We start from the raw sequence: 13,242 nt of genomic DNA, 5'->3' as shown, positions 1-13,242 counted from the left end.
CTGATAAAGTTTGCTAGAGGAATAAGTGGGGGAAAATATGTAAAGAGCTTGAGCTTGTATCTGGCAGAAGGAATTTAATCATCATTAGCTATTACTATTTCTACTAATAGTTAGGAGACTTTGGGGAAATCAACAGTATGGAAAGTGCTCAATACATGTTAGCTATTGTTAAAATTACAGGAATTCTATATTTTAATTTTAAAGACCCAGTTCAAAGTGCTTCCCCTCTGTGAAATATGTTCCAACTCATTTATTGTAATAACTCATGTGATTTTACTCAGTGAATGTAGTAGGAACCTACCAGCATTCCTTGTTTTTGAAACTTCACAACCACCCCCAGAGGTGGGTATTATTATCCCCAATTTAAAAGGAGAAAATGAGGGGCTTAGACAGATGAAGTGACCTGCTCAAGATCACATAGCTCATATGAGCCAGGGCTGAGATTTGAACTTCGGGACACAGGACTCCAAAGGTTTCTTCTCAGCCCCACACCCCATAAGGAAAAGATCACAGGTAGAGGAGGGTGTGGAGTGGAGAGAGGGACAGTGCAGCAGTGTGAGTTGCTGGGAGGGCTGGAGACATTTGAGACTCGGAGTGGCAGGCTCTGAAGCCAGAAAGGTAGCTTTGCAGGGTCAGGTAAGGACATCCTCTTCAGGATCACAGCGCTGAAGAGGAGGAATGGAGGCAAGGATGCACAGGGAGAGGACACCATTAGGGACACAAGAGGGCGCCCCTCACCCTAAATCTGGCCTGGAATTGGTCCTTGGTTTCCCTCAGCCTTTGTCTAATCAATGCCTGGTATTTTACTGAAAACTAAGGCCCCAAGAGGCCAAGTGCCCCACCTAGTCTCATCTAGAAATAAGCAACAGAGCCTGAACTAGATCCCAGTTCTGTGCTCCAGCACCCACCAGCATTTTTTTCTGTCCACATTTGTCTATCAAGACCCTCTCTGCCCTGGGCTAGCACTGGGCCGTAAGGATGCAGAGATGAATCAAACCCAGTCCCTATCCCCAGAGCCTGTTCTCCAAACTTGCCCAATCGAGTTTCCTATTAGTAAATTAGCACTGTTTCCTATTAGCGAAACGTGTGTATTTACCTACTTATAAATGATATGTTATACATCGAAAATTAGGTGAAAAGCTAACTTTTATTGAACATTGACAGTGCATTGTTAGGTTCTGCTCTCAGACATATTAAGTCATTTAGCCTCTCAAAACCCTTTGGGGGGGCGGTCTAATACTATCCTATATTACTAACGCCGCCTGGCTAAAAAGCAGGCTGTCTAGCTTCAGAATAAGATGAAATTTTAAAAAATAGAAATAGACGTTTTAACACTTTCTTGGCAAACTACACTGGATCATCTTGGCACCCCCTTTGAAGACCACTGCTCAGGAGGCCCCCAGATCTGTGAAGCCAGTGCAGTATAATCAGTACTTTGAGAGAGGGAAGGGCAGGGGATTGTGGGAACCCAGCGGCAGCCACTTACCCAGGCTGGGAGGTCAGGATGGCATCTGGTGACAGCTGAGCTGAGTCTTAAAGGATCTCTCATAGCTCCCCAGGGGAAAGAAACTCGGGGAAACGGTGTTCTTGGGTAAAGGAGCAGCACATGCAAAGGCCCGGGGCAAGAGTGCATGGTGTTCCGGGAGCTACCTGTAGTTTAGCATCGCTGCAATGCCGAGTGTCAAGGGCATGAGCTCCCCATCCCGGTGTTGCTATGAGGCTCAAACAAAAATATGCCTTCATGTTCTTATTGAGGGAAAAGGCAAACAATCTGCTGCCTCCTGGGCAGCATCCCAGCTTTTTGGTCCTCAGCTGCCAATTCCTCTATAACCCAGATGGCAAAGGGGGCCCATTTGCCCCTGGAAGATCCACTTGAACTTGGCCTGGATCCCATTCCACAGCTTGACAGTGCTCAGCGCCCTCATTCCTTCCCCATCCTCTCCATCATTTCCCAACTTTATTTCCTCTGGGCTACAGTTTCCATGACCCCAGCCCCTTTACCCTCTGCTTCATGTGGGCTCCATCAGAAACAGGAAGTCCAGGGAGTTCCCATCGTGGCTCAGCGGTAATGAACCCGACTAGTATCCATGAAGGTGTGAGTTCGATCCCTGGCCTCCCTTAAGTGGGTTAAGGATCTAGCGTTGCTGTGAGCTGTGGTGTAGGTTACAGAGGCAGCTCTGATCTGGCTTTGCTATTGTTGTGTGTAGGCCAGTGGCTACAGCTCAGATTTGACCCCTAGTCTGGGAACTTCCATGAGCCCTGGATGCAGCCCTGAAAAGAAAAAAGAAAAGAAAAAAAAAGTCCAACTAAGCCAAGAATTGCATGGATTTAGTAAATTAACAGAGGATTTGGAGATCTTGAGATCACATGGCATATCGTACTGCCATCTGCCATCTCCCACATTTTCTCATCCAGCCTTCAGAGCCTTATCAAAACCTGTGTGCCCAAAGTGACCAGTGGATCCTCTCTACACACACAGCACCCTGACCTTCCACTAGAAGCTGAGGTCATTGTCACACACCCACAGGTACCCACTATCTCCGGGCTAGGCTGGCTTGCTTTTCCTCTCCCCTCCCTCCAACACACTCTAACCCAACCCAGGCTGCCCCAACCTGCTCCCCAGCCAAGTCCAGAACTTATCCTTGGGCCACATGCCATAGCCTCCTCTGCAGAGCAGCCAAGCCAGCCTAGGGCAGTGGGGGAGCTGGTAGTGGGAGATAGACTCCAGGAAGGCCAGCAGCAGCACTGCTGGGGTTGGGGGGGCGGGCAGCCAGCAGGAGCTAGGTGGCCAGGCAGAGCTCCAGGCTGCAGCGTGGGGTGTGCAGGACCTACATGCAGAGTGGGGTGTGCAGGATCCAGCACACTGAGTGTGATGCAGCTACTTGCCATCCTCTCTGCCACCTTGTCAGCAACATACGTGCCTGGCTGAAAGTCCCACTCAGGGAAGCAGAGGTGGGGCCCCCAGCCCATTGAAGGGCTTCCCTCCAGCACAGGCGGCAACTTTCAAATTACCCACTGGTCTTGCCTGCAGTGGGAGACAAATAAAGGAACCTCTTGCACTCACCCTTCCAACTCTATAGATGCTGAAGCCAAAGCCCTGAACAAGACCTGGAGATGGAGGATCCAGGAGTTTCTGGCTTCCTGTAGGAAGCAGCAGGGCAGAGCTGACCAAAAAGGGTTCCAAGTTCAAAGTCATGGGGCAGTGGCTCCAGAGAAAGGGGAAAGGGAATGCTTGGGGTGGCCCTCAGCTTCTGGTTGGCACAGCTAGTGTGATACTCTGTGCATGTATGTTTGGGTGGGACTGCTCAAGCCAGGGCCCCACCCAGGCATTGGTACACTGGCAGGCCAAGGACGTACTCGGAATACGCACGTACTGGGCATCTGGAGACTTTGACCTTAGAGGTTGCTGTCTAGCCCGAGGTCTGTCTTCCAGTCTAGCATTAAGACCTGAAGACTTCCCAAGCCCCAGAAAGCAGCAGCAGACTGTGTTTCCAACCCCGTTTTGACCAGATGCAGCACCTGGAGCCTGGGCAGCTCACCCACCAGCTTCTTGAGCCACACAGGGAGGGGCCAGGCATGGGACTGCAGTGCCTGCAGCTTCAGCTCCCAGGGGCAGGTCAGCCCCGTGATGCAGCAGGGCCTGGGGCTGTGCCCACTCCCCTTACCCTTAGATACTGGAACCTGGGGAGCTGCCAGAGGAAGAAGATGGGGGTATCTGGGAAGCAGAGGGCCTGTGAGCTCTTGCCAAGCAGGGAGAGTTGGCAAAGAGCAGGAAGATCTCGGTGACATTCCAGCTATAGTCCCCAGCCTTTTAGATTCAAGGTCTGCAAGACTGGGAAGACATTAGAAGCCAGCTTCCCAGGCTTCCTGCTCAAGACTGCATGAAGCACCAGGCAGAAGTTCATGGGCACAAATAACACTATCCCAGAAGGGCCAGAGGGGATATGCATTCTCAAGGTGTACAGATGCTCTGGGCCCTGGAAGTCCCAGGCCCGGCTCAGCACCAGCAGGTTTAGAGTGGTAGTGCAGGCAGTGGAGCCAACCAGCCCTCACTCAAGGCTCCCAGTGGATTCTTGGCCAAGTCCAACATCTTGAGCCTCCTTAACCCCTGAAATGCCTGGCCTTCTGGACAAATCAGCTGATTGCCCTAAAGTAGCAGCTTCCAAAGCTGGGGCAAACAGGAGAAGGTGGCTGGGAACAGGGTTTTTGGCCCACTGTTGGAACAGATCCAGGGCCCACAGTCCTGAACACAGCCCCTGTCTCATTCATGCACAGCCTGGCCTTCCATAGCTGGTTGCTACTCAGGTTCGGTTTCTGAAGGCTGGGCAGGGCAGCCAAGAAACCTGGTGGCAGGTCAGTCAGGCCACTGTTCTTGAGACCCAAGCTCTTCAAGCTGTGGCAGGAAGCCAGGGCCTCCAGAGCTACGCACCCTATCAGAGTGGGTCCCAGATTCAGCTCCTACAGCTCAAACTGGGCAAGTGTTTATCACAGACAGGGTGTCCAAGCTCTGCAGCCCCAGCGCCACCACTGCAACTGACTTCATCTTTGTGCGGTCCAGATGCAGAGTCTCCAATCCTTGGAGGTTCCCCAGAATTGGCCATCTTCAGCCAATTGAGTGTTCGGGCTCCAGACATCACCAGAGGAGGAGAAAAGCACCAGGTCTGGGAAGATGTCAGCCAGCTCCCCTACTTTCTGAAGGCAACTATACTTGACAGCCAGCCTCCATAGACTGGGAGGCATCCAGACACCCATGTTGCCATCCATACAGGGGCCCAAGAAAGCAAGGTGCTGGAAGGAACTTTGGTTGCCAAAGGCATCGGGGGGTAGAAAGAAGTAATCCGTGTGGGGGCTTCTGAAAAAGGGATGCTGCATGGAGTTCCCATCGTGGCGCAGTGGTTAACGAGTCCGACTGGGAACCATGAGGTTTCAGGTTCGATCCCTGACCTTGCTCAGTGGGTTTAGGATCCGGCGTTGCCATGAGCTATAGTGTAGGTCACAGATGTGGCTCAGATCTGGAGTTGCTGTGGCTGTGGTGTAGGCCAGTGGCTACAGCTCCAATTAGACCCCTAGCCTGGGAACCTCCATGTGCTGCAGGAAGCAGCCCTAGAAAAGGCAAAAAGACAAAAAAAAAAAAAAAAAAAAAAAAAAAAAAAAAAAAAAAAAGGGATGCTGCAGCTGCCTACGCTGCAGAAAGCTTCTGTCGGGAAGTGGGTGACATGCAGGCTCAGCCCCAGGACCTTGAGCCCAGAGAAGGGGGAGAAAGCATCCAGGCACAGCATGGAAGCAGAACCAAGCAAGACAGAGTCCCTCCACGCTCTAGGGCACCAAATCACCAAGGAGCATACCGCAAGGAGGGGCAGGCTGGAGTCCAAAGGGCAGAACAGGAGGAAGCGGGAGACCAGAGGCAGCCAGGAGTCACCAGGCAGTTAGAAGCCATCCTGCCTGAGGTCAGAGGAAGGGACAGGAGCAGACCAGACCACAGCAAGTGCCTGCCCATCCCAGCAGCCAGCCTGGTCCACAAAGAAGACAGAATTAGAAGCCTTCTCTCTGCTCCCTTCCCTCCTCCAGCAAGGAACCCAGACCCCATCCTCCCCACACACTTACGCACATATATACTCAATACTCACAACACTGACGGGATGCACAGTTCCCAGTGTACCTAGGAGGGTCTGGAAGCAGCGTTGAAGGGCCACAATGCTTCCAAACTGAAGAATGACTGGGAGGGTGGGACCAGACACAGAGATGCTTAGAGCTGACAGAAGGGAAAGACAGAAGTATACGCATGGGAAGTGGGATCTAGGGCTTGCTTCCCTGTTGTGAGGGAGCAAGCAGTGTTTGTGAGCACAAGGTCTGGGGGCCGAGGTCCAGGATCCCATGCTGCCATTGTCCTGGGCAGTGCACTTCTACTCTCTGGGCTTCAGTTTCCTCACCTGTAAACCAAGCATACCAATACCTGCTTCTTCATAAGATTGCTGTTAATTACATATGGGTGTCTGAGTAGGGTTTCTGCCTTCAACACTCTCTTTACTATTTTACTACTGTAATAGAAAGGAGGTCTTGAATAAATCAGGATTTTTTTACAAAAGGATATGTTTTGCAAACAAATTAATACATCGAAATGATGGCTTCATGGACATCTTGGAAGATTCCAAGAAGCCCAAAATTTACCCAAGAGGACTGGAAGGGCTCCATTCCTACACTTCCAGGCTAAAGCTAAGAAGAACAGTCTCCATATCTTTGACCTTGGTGTGCCAAGGTGCCAAAGTACCAGGATGGAGCCAAGACCTCAAGGGAGAGCAAAACAAGAAAAAAAAAGGAGCTTTATGATTATCTCAAACAACATAGTAAACCTCTCAATATGATTCAATACCCGATCATGATTTTTTTTAAATAATAAACTCAAAAAGAAGAAGAATTCCTTGACTCATAAAAGGGTATCTACCCCAGATCTACAATATGTATAATTATTAATGGTGAACTATCACCTACATTACATTATAGGAATGAGACTGCTATAATTACTTCTATTTAACATGGTAATAGAGGCCTTAGCTAGGAGAATGAGAAAGAAAAAAAAGAGAAATTAATGGAGTTCCTGTTGTGATGCAGTGGAAATAAATCTGACTAGGGACCATGAGGTTGCATGTTCAATCCCTGGCCTCACTCAGTGGATTGAGGATCTGGCATTGCCATGGGCTGTGGCAAAGATCGAAGATACAGCTCAGATCCTGCATTGCTGTGGTGTGGTATAGCGTGGCAGCCACAGCTCCAGTTGGACCCCTAGCCTGGGAACTTCCATATGCCATGGGTGTAGCCCTAAAGAAAAAAAAAGAATAGAAATTAAAATTATAAAATTATAAGTTTTTCCAAAACCCAAAAGTTCACCATTTATAAGATGTTATTGTCTACATAGGAAATTCAAGAATTTCTAGAAATAAACTATTAAAACTAAAGAATGTTTAGCAAAAATACTGGATACTAGATACTTTTAAAACTTTCTAATATACAAATGCACTAGTCAGGATCTCAAAAGGAAATAGCACCTTCAATTAGGATTCTTCTAAGAGGTTGGTGTGGAAAGAAGCTAACCACAAAGGTGTTAGCAGGGCTTACCTATAATAGGAGGGGTAGTGTAGGAATTCCAGGGCCAGCAAGCCATCAACACTCCTAGAACTGAAGAGGTAAGGCCTGGAAATTACCAGAGCCTGGAAGGAGAGGGAGTCCTAGAGGTCAGCTGCCTTAAGAGGAACAATGACATTCTGTTGAGTCACAAACCCAACCCGAAGGGATCTCATAGGAAGGAAGTTCTGGAACTGAAAAATTCAAAATCTGAAATGAAAAGTCCACAGGATAGGAATAAGAACATATTCCGCACTATAGAAGAAAATAATCAGTGAACTGGAAGACCTAGAAATAGAAACTATCCTATGTGAACAAAACCTCAATAACCTGTAAGAAAATACCACAGTCTAACACATGCGTAATTGGAGTCCCAAGGGGAAAAAGGAGAGAGGGAGTGTGAAGAAATAAGAACCCCAAATTTTCCAAATGTAATGAAAACTCTAAACCCCATATATAATGAATTTCAAGAAACCTTAAGGAGGATAAACACAAAGAAAACCACAATGAGCATGACATCATTAAAATGTTGAAAATAATTGATAATGAGAAAATCTTAAGGGTAGCTAAAAGAAAATAACAAAGTGACCCATTACATAAACAGGAAAAAAGACAAGAATTGCCACTACGGGAACCCTATGTTGGTAGAACCACCAATGACTCAAATTCCTCAAAAATGAAGATTTTGGTTACCCTACTGGATAAACAAACAACGACAACAGTTGGAGGTACTGGATTAAGCTAAACTGAACATGGAAGGGTAATTGGAGAACAGAAGTAAAAGATACATCAGAAAAAAGAACTATAAATATAGACCTCTATTTTATTCCTTGTTTTGTCATGTGCGTTTTTTTCTTTTTTTATCTTTTTTTTTTTTTTTTTTTTAATCTTTTTACAGCTGCACCTGTGGCATATGGAAGTTCCCAGGTTAGGGGTCGAACTGGAGCTGCACCTGAGGTCTTCACCGCAGTAACATCAGATCCAAGCTGCAGCAATGCTGGATCCTTACCCCAATGAGTGAGGCCAGGGATCGAACCTGCATCCTCACAGACACTACATCAGGTCCTTAACCTGCTGAGCCACAAAGGGAACTATTGTTATGTGTACTTTATATTAATTATTATATTTCATCAATCATAAAATTTTTTTCCATTTTTCATTTTTAACACCTTCGAAATAAAGCTGCATCCTAAAATTAATTACCTTGCTATTGCTGGTAACCAGGCAGCATTCATTTTGTCATTACTTTTGACTGCACATATACTGCCTTGGCCATAGCAGTTCATATTAATATAACTTCAATTGAGTTGTAAGTGTCATTGAGTCCTTTAAAATACCTTCTGAAATATTACACCGTAGTTCTACATTGAAATGAAAAGTTATTGTATGTTTTTTAAAAAAAAATGCAAGGAAAGAAGACAGTAGGGCAAATAATCTTTGTTGGAGAAGTAGCAAAGGGGGAATTCAGAGTAGGATTATAAATATAAAGATGTCTGAGGAATACCATAATCAATATATTTTCCTTGTATTTTAATTTTTGTATGCCTAAAGTTATATAAGATAAACAGTTATATCTATGTCTAAATAAATATAAAATAGCTCTAAGTTATAAGTGATGAGATTGTGTCATCATTTACTGGATCCTTTTCCTTAATGGTACATAAAATAAGGGTTTCTTTTACCACCGATTCTTAGATTCAGTCAAGTGCATTAATTTAATTATCTTAATTTTTCTCTCCTTTAATAGTGTATTGGTGTATTGGTGGTAATTAATTTTACAATTTATTTCTCAGATTATGGAATTTTTAGACAAAATAGCAGTTATCAGAGGGGTGACCATCACCCACAGACTGTGGATATACAGCTGAATACAGTTACTGATGAGATTTAGGCTGACTCTTTTGAAGATGATTTGAATACATTACCAGTTTTTTTTCTTTAAGGGCTGGTTGTGTTATAGTTGGTGAAAGCTTTGAATGGAAGTAAGTATTGAGAAAAGGAGGTATGTCAATGGACAGGCAAAGAGAGAGGAGTGGGCATTTGTTACTCATCTAGCATCTGAATTCCTTTCTGATGCCTACTTAGTAACCATGTCCACTTTGCCTTTTTTTTTTTTTTTTTTTTTTTTTTTTTGTCTTTTTAGGGCTGCATTTGTGACAAATGAAAGTTTCCAGGGCGCGGGTCAAATTGCAGCTGCAGCTGCCAGCCTGCACCACAGCCACAGCAATGCTAGATCTGAGCCAAGTCTGCAACCTACAGCGTAGCTCACAGCAATGTCTGACCCTTAACTCACTGAGTGAGGCCAGAGATTGAACCCATGATCTCATGGATACTAGTCAAGTTTGTAACCACTGAGCCACCATGGGAACTCCCACCTTGCCTTTAGTGTGCCTGCTTGGACTCTACCACCCTAGAACCCTGGTAACCCTATTGAAATCAGGGAGCCCACTTCAACTGCAGCATCCTATGACTATCCTCAGCCTTACAGACAATAGACATGACAGTGATTTTCAAAGAGGATATTGTTCCCTCACTGATGAATTTCTCACTGCTCTCCTAAAAGGACTGTCTTCTGGGACCATTGTAGAAATAGTGGATGGAGAAAACATTGAACATGGAAATGTACCCAATATTCAAATTTCCCTTCTCTATCCCTTCTCCAATCTCTATACTGAGGAATTTATGACATCTTAACTTTGTTCAGTAGACCACTTTTTAGTCCAAGACTCAGCCAACTAGCCAAGCAAATAATTAGAACTCTTCTGGCTACTCAAACTAGCCTACTAAAATAAGGGTCTCTGGTAAATGCATCCATATAAATAAAGTCAGTATAATCTAAAATTATATTGCACCTTCCTTGATCTAGCAACACCCTCAGGATCTATTTGCCAGTACATATCAGCAAACTTTACCCTCATTTGACTTTTCTCCTGGGTCTGACTTTGTAATGACCTTCTAGATACACTGGAATCTGACAGCAGGTATCCGTCTCTTGATTGTGAAGAAGGTGGCTTTCCTTTGGTACCATTTCTGGTTTCTCAGATCCATTCCTCTCCTTCCCCTCCTCTGTTCCATGTCTCAAGTGAACTGATATAAGTCATATTTCCTGACTTCTGTGTGAGTAGGAGGTTGGAGGGCAGGAGAAAGGAAAAGGCTCAGATGTCTTTCCCCTCCTTCTCTGCTTTGGTATAGCACCACCACCAGCAGCGGTGGCAACTCTTCTGTGATTCCAACTCCAACAGGGCAGACTTGCTATAGTTCTGGCTTCCCACTGGTTGACTTGGGGCCCTGGGCCCCAGAAATATACCTCTTCCCCTTGTTCCTGACTCTGCAAGAAATGTGAGATTCTTCAATAACAGTCATCAAAAGTCTTTAGCTTTTAGGTAGACCTTGGAGCCGAGTAGTTAGTATATGAGCATGATGTCTCTATGCCCCACATACTGCTCTATAGAATGTCCACTCAGCCTCTTAGAGTTTTGCTTTCAATGAGCATTTCATTTTAGCTAACTGGAAGTTTTCATTTAACTGACCATTTTGCCATCGTCTGATCTATCAGAGCCCCATTGCATAAAGCTGGATTTTCACTGTCTTTGGTCCCAATAGGAACAAATAACCAATCTTCAGATTCTTCCTCTTTTCCTGAGGGTCTGTAGTTTGCAACCCCTCTGTATGAGCCAGGTTTTAATTACATCCAACAGAAGTTGACTCGGGTTGATTAAAGCAGAAAATACGTTTATGGAAAGGATTGGGGGTAGGTCATGGACTTTTGGGGTGGGGGTGGGGTGTTCAGAACCAGAACTATGGCCATACAGGATCAACATCCCAAATCACGCTACAGAACTAAACCAGCAGGGACACCACTTCTGCTGTTGCTGGGCTGGCTTGCACTGCCCATCTGGCAAAAACTGGATGCTGGAGCTGCTACTAGACTAGAAATCAGATATAGCTCCCTGCTGCCCCTTCTATCCCATCACCAAAAGGGGATTTTGCTCAGTCCTTACTTTGTTTTCACTGTCTCATGATTTAACAATCAGACTTATCATGGAGTTCCCATCGTGGCTCAGCAGTAATGAACCCAACTAGTATCCGTGAGGACATGGGTTTGATTCTGGCCTTGCTCAGTGGGTTAAGGATCCAGCATTGCCATAAGCTGTGGAGTAGGTTGCAGATACGGCTCAGATCTGGCATTGCTATGACTGTGATGTAGGCTGGCAGCTACAGATCCAATTTGACCTCTAGGCTGGGAACTTCCATATGCCACAGGTGCAGCTCTAAAAAAGGCAATAAATAAATAAATAAATATCAGACTTATCTAATTTGTGAATACTAGTTCATTAGTCTACACTACAGTTCAAAGGAGGTTGAGAATGCAAGCCATTGGTAGTTTACATCTTCTCTAGTGAGAAGCAGACACTACCTCCCTGTGGATGAGTGAACTCTCTCCCATAAAAAAGAAACATAGGAAGAAGCTTGGACACTGGGCAGCCAAAAAAATGATAAATATCCACCGCTCTATGCGTAACTTACTGAGTTCATGATACATGCCTAGAACTGTGTAGTTAGGGGCGAATGCTTCTTATCCACTCCTGCTTCCATGTGCAGAAACCTCCATTAGTACAATCCTCCTGGGTCTTCAGCCTTTCACACGTCCTGGAGGAAGAAGTGGGACCTACATTATTGATGAGTTTGGCAAAGAACAGTGGGTACGTGGAGCTCTGTGCCCTCCTCCTGCCTTTCCCTTTGGGAGAACACATTCACATCTGCTTCATGTACCGAGTTTCATAAGACCAGACCTCCCGTGGGGAGATGTGCATATTCCTTGCACTGTCTCTAAGTGGATGGTGTGAACTGGACCCTGGCACCTGCATCTGCCTCTACATGGACTGAATCAGGAGCCACTGTAGCTGCTGACCCTCAACACCCCCTTGAAAGGAGCTCAGGGTGCAGATCAGGAGGGAAGCACTCTGTGCTCTGGGAAAACTGGCAGAACAGGTCTTCAGATAGTTAGATATTTTCAGGGGAAGATTTTATAAGCCCAATTCTTGCCTTCTCCTCATACCTAGAAAAGCACTAAAATCCTTCATTGTGACATCCTCTCCCATGCCTAATAGTAACCTTCACAAGACCAGCAGCAAACTTCTGTAAAACATGTGCATGGCTGCGGGTACCTCCCCCTTCACTGAAATCACATCTATGCTGACATTTCCCCCATCTCTTGGGAGTGGTATTTCAGAGCTATCCAAAATGCTGCCTTCCAGGCTATCATCCTCCTTTTGCCCCAAATAAAACTTAACTCTTGACTTTTAAGTTGTGCATATTTTTAAGTCGATAAAACTAGGGCTAACTGCTGTGTCTGCAGCTCTAAGACATAGTCTGCATTATCAGCTCTCCAATAGGAAAGAAGAGAGTTTATTCTTTGGCATACTTCTCAACTGTTCATATGTCAGGGAGGAAAAGGAGGCCCCTCAACCCACTAGCATCTACTACTCTTATGAAGCTACATGTGGCATAAACTCTGCCCCTGGAGGGCTCTCAGTCTAGTGGAAGAGGGATGCGTAACAGGTCCTTATCATCCCCTGACACCTGGGTCTGTGCCTGACTACCACACTCCCAGGACATACTCCAGAGCATTTAGAATGTGAAACTATAGGCTCTACCCTTTTGATGTTTGCCCAGCTGGCTTTTTCCTATTTAAAAGTGAAAAGAGTAGAGTTTGCAGTCAGGTAAAAGGAAAGGAAATATTAGAATGGGGCTGCCTCTGTTTCCCTTTGTTACAGTAACCAGATTAACCTGCTTTACCCTAATTCCCCAAGTCAGGGCTGGAGGGTGGGCATCGGATGAGAAGCTCTGGGATTCCTGCCCTGTCTCTTTCCTTTCTCTATTTATTCGAGGATTGGGGATTGCAGAGATTTACAGACTTAGCTAGAAAGGCCCTCTGAGTTCATTCAGTCCAAAGCTTCCTTTTTCAGATGAGGAAACCAAGACCCAGAGAGTAGAAGGGGGTTTTCCAGAGCCAAGCAGAGGGCAGGTGGCAGAGCTGGGATCATCACCCAAGGCCACATTCTGGCCAGGTGGGGATGGAGGGTTAGTGACAACAAGTGACCTCCACTCCCAACCATAGGA

This window comes from Sus scrofa, chromosome 6 (assembly GCF_000003025.6).
Source record: "Sus scrofa isolate TJ Tabasco breed Duroc chromosome 6, Sscrofa11.1, whole genome shotgun sequence".
Classification (NCBI taxonomy): Eukaryota; Metazoa; Chordata; class Mammalia; order Artiodactyla; family Suidae; genus Sus; species Sus scrofa.
This window is presented reverse-complemented; position numbering follows the sequence as displayed.